Raw genomic sequence first — 4978 nt, 5'->3', positions numbered from 1 at the left:
CAAATTACGAATTGCAGTTTGAATATCAAATTGTATGAATTATATCACACAATTATAACCTTTTTGTGCTTCTTGATAAATTTTTGACATATTTGGTTTCTCAGTTGATCTTTATTAGCCAAATGCTCTGATACCAATTGTGAGATCCCTGTTGCCACCGAGCAACGGATTCAGGATACTGGCAGCGGAAGTAGCACTTCTCGCGCGGGACAGGGGTCCCACATTCGACTCACCCACGGATATCCGGATAAGAGACTAATCCGTCGGTTGTTCCAAAACCGAACCCGGAAAAACTTCCTTTACCGAAAAGCATGGGTGATTCCACTATGAAAACTTTTACTCTAACGTAGTCAAACCCTTACTCATCAAACAGATCCGACTGCATCTATAAAGATACTTAGTCAGATCAAGGAAGAAACTTGCACTTGGATCATTGGAATCAACGCTTTTTTCCCCATCAAGAGGCACAGCCATTGATTCCTATCCATAGAACAATTACTATCCGGGATTTTGCTTTATCTATCGTAGTAACAGAAATTGAGTCTCGATTTACGGATCCATCAGTCCAGCCTAACCCCATCCGATCCCATGGGTTAGCCAACCGCCCAACCACTGTAGTGATGGGATCCAATTTGGAATTTGATTAGGTTTTGTCTCGGGTACCAAGGAAAAGAGTTCCAAGGCCCCCTAGCCGGAAGTTCATGCAAACATAAAACTAGCCACACCACTTACACACCCAATATGAAATTGCCTTTTTCTTAGCATCAGCTAATTTTAAAACAATCCTTTAATGAAACCATAGTACCACTGATCACAATCTTCCAATTTATCCGGTTGATTCATAATTTCCTATCATTCCTTCATCAGAGTATCTATGGCATCATTGGCAACTAGAACGCTCACCACCTGTCCACACAAGGGCCTTTTCAATAGTTCCTAGCCCATAATACTCGGCAATATAATCACTTATAAAAATCAAGATGGACTCTCGTTGAAGATCAGCAAGATCAACCAACAGATCCATATAAAGAGCCATGGACTCATCCATTGAAGTCCAGCAAGGTCAATCAACCAGATCCATGCCCGGTTTCACAAAACAACTCTTACTCCTTGTTCCAATATCTTCCTCGACGCACGCGTGGGTATCCTGGGCGACCCAGAGCCCGAGTACCGTATGGTCAGCACCCTCTAGGATCCTTCGCAAGTGACCTAGCGCTTCACTCATAGGCCGCTTCCTTGGTCCCTCATCCACCGTACCGGAAGATCACCATTTTAATCGAACCGAGGCTGGTCAAGACCTCGGCCGACCTTGCTACGCGAGACGTCCTCCATTGACTCTCCGTCAGCAGTTGTAACTTTATCAGTTAGGTCTCCACGACCTTAATCACAAGACGGTCAAAATGCTTTCCCAGCATTCTTGACATAAAACAGCCATTTACAAACAGCATTTACAACAGTTTACAAATACAGTTTCTATATTAACTCTCATTTTTTCACATTATCTCTCCTTAATCCACATTACTTATTCCACATTCCATTTATATATGTACTCATCCAATCACATCATTTTCCATCTCTTCACTTCAGATTCCTTCACATCACATATCATATATTCACATCCATATCCACATCCATACATCCACATCCACATCCACATTCACATCCATACATCCACATCTACATGCTTACCTCCATTTTCACATCCTCATTTATACATCCACATCCCGTATCCACATTCATACATACACATCCATATCCACATCCATACATCCACACCCACATGCATATATCCACTATCACGTCCTCATTCATACATCCACATCCACATACATACATACATCCACATCCACATCTATACATCCACATCTACATCCACATACATACATTCATCCACATCCACATTCCACATTCACATCTATACATCCACATCTACATCCACATTCACATACATCCACATCCACATTCCCATTCACATCTATACATCCACATCTACATCCACATACATACATACATCCACATCCACATTCCACATTCACATCTATACATCCACATCTACATCCACATTCACATACATCCACATCCACATTCCCATTCACATATATACATCCACATCTACATCCACATACATCATACATCCACATCCACATTCCACATTCACATCTATACATCCACATCTACATCCACATTCACATACATCCACATCCACATTCCACATTCACATCTATACATCCACATTCACATACATCCACATCCACATTCCCATTCACATCTATACATCCACATCTACATCCACATTCACATCTATGCATATACATCCTCATGCATACATCCACATTCACATTCACATCTATACATCCACATCTACATCCACATTCACATCTATGCATATACATCTTCATGCATACATCTACATCCACATTCACATCCATGCATATACATCTTCATGATGCATACATCCATTTTCACATTCATACATCCACACTCCCATCTCCACATCCACACATCCACATACATACATCCGTTTCCACATTCCCATTCATATAACCCCATATGCCTTCACATCTAATCTTTTACATCACATCCATTCTCGCCCTATCACAACCCATATACATCTTATCCTATCACATACACTTCTTACCTCATCCCATGCACATCTTAATTCATCTTATCACCTCCTAACTTATTTCATAAGCATCTTATCACCTCTTATCACATCTTATACACCTCTTATCACATCCTATCACATCTCATTTCTATTTATAGAATACAAGAGAATTCTTATATTTGATATAAGATTTCTTTACACATTTATTTATGCATAAATTCCATTTAAGGAGATTAATACTTTCGAAGTAAAAATCAATCTTTTATGCATCTTCCTATGCATAAATTCATTTTAAATGAAAATGACACTTTTGAATTAAAATTCAATCTTTTATGCATCTTCCTATGCATGAATTCAATTTAGATGAGAATGACACTTTTGAATCAATCTTTTATGCATCTTCCTATGCATACATTCAATTTGGTAGGAATTACACTTTTAGAATAAAAGAATTTCTCTTATGCATCTAAGTTATGCATAAAATCCCTTTATGATGAAAATCACACTTTTAGTATAAAAAGAATATCTTTTATGCATACCTCTATGCATGAAATCCAATATGATAAAAGTAACACTCTTACAATAAAATAATTAACTTTTATGCATACCTCTATGCATGAAACTCAATTATGATAAAAGTCACACTTTTATAATAAAATAATCAACTTTTATGCATACCTCTATGCATGAAATTCAATATAATAAAAGACACACTTTTATAATAAAATAATCAACTTTTATGCATACCTTTATGCATGAAATTCAAATATGGTAAAAGTAACACTTTTGATATAAAAATTTATCCATTATGCATACTTCTATGCATGAAAATAAAAATGGTAAAAATAACACTTTTGATATAAAAATTTATCCATTATGCATACTTCTATGCATGAAATAAAAATGGTAAAAATAACACTTTTGATATAAAAATTTATCCATTATGCATACTTCTATGCATGAAATAAAAATGGTAAAAATAACACTTTTGATATAAAAACTTATCCTTTATGCATGATATTAAAATTCAATTTCTCCATGATTATAATGAAATTCTTTCAATTAATCTAGGAAGATAATTCCTAGAATATGGTAGGAAGTCCTCTTTTTATACTTTGAATGAAATTATTTTATGCATAATTTTTATAAAAATTTTGCCATAGCTCCGCTGCTATGACTGATAAATCTCAATTTTTCTAAGGGATAAAGCTTATCATTAAGGAAATAATTAAAATGATCTCTAATTGGATCATCACTCCATAATGGATTGAATCATCAATATACATAAACTAAAAGCATAGAAAAAAGCCATTAATTTGGCCTCAAGCATAGCTTAATCTTGGGTTAAGAAAAAGCTTTATGAAAAGCTTCATTTGGATTGAGAATGGGTCATGAGTATGACCATTTCTTGAGTGAGAGAGAGAAATTACATAAAAACCATTAGAATTTAAACATAAAAGAAAATTAACTTCAATAGCATTTATTAAATTATGTAACTCTTCACTACTATTCACCAATTAACTTCAATAGCATTTAAAAAACCATACCAATTAAGCTTCTCAAGCTTGAGAGGGGTTGAGAAGAGAGAAACATTGAGAAATTATAGAAAAGATCAATATTCACTAATTACCTTACAAATTGCTTGATTCTTTGTTCACGGTAGAGGCCCCCAACCAATCAATTGGTTAAGTATGTTGATGGAGCCACTAATGGGGATTGAAGAAAGAGGGAAGCTCCAAAAACTAGTGAATTATTAATGAATTCATAGTTCTTGGCTTAGGTGGAGTAGAGTAACGATGCATAATCACTATATATTTTTCAACAAGGGGGAGGCTTCTATTTATAGGAAAAATTGAGCTCCTAACCAAACAAACTGATTCTAGAATTTTCTAAATCAGTTTGGTCAATATTTGACCATTTTTAGGTCAGTTAAGCTAACTTTTTGGAACTAGACTTGAATGAAGAGAGAGGAGAGATGAAATATCTCAATTTTTATGAGTTTAAAACTCATTCAAGCATGTGAAATATGCACCTCCTTTAAAGAACTCCCCTTCCTTACATATGTGTCATAATGGAATCATTTTAATATTGCTCATAGTTTTTTACTAATAAACCTTGTACATTTTCAACTCTTCATCTTATGTGAAATATGCACCTCCTTTAAAGAACTCCCCTTTCTTACATATGTGTCATAATGGAATCATTTTAATATTGCTCATAGTTTTTTACTAATAAACCTTGTACATTTTCAACTCTTCATCTTATGTGAAATATGCACCTCCTTTAAAGAACTCCCCTTCCTTACATATGTGTCATAATGGAATCATTTTAATATTGCTCATAGTTTTTTACTAATAAACCTTGTACATTTTC

The sequence above is a fragment of the Cibotium barometz genome, chromosome 30 (assembly GCF_041138505.1).
Source record: "Cibotium barometz isolate CiBa-2024 chromosome 30, ASM4113850v1, whole genome shotgun sequence".
In the NCBI taxonomy this organism is placed as follows: Eukaryota; Viridiplantae; Streptophyta; class Polypodiopsida; order Cyatheales; family Cibotiaceae; genus Cibotium; species Cibotium barometz.
The sequence above is the reverse complement of the archived record's forward strand: the minus strand, read 5'-3'. Positions refer to the sequence as shown.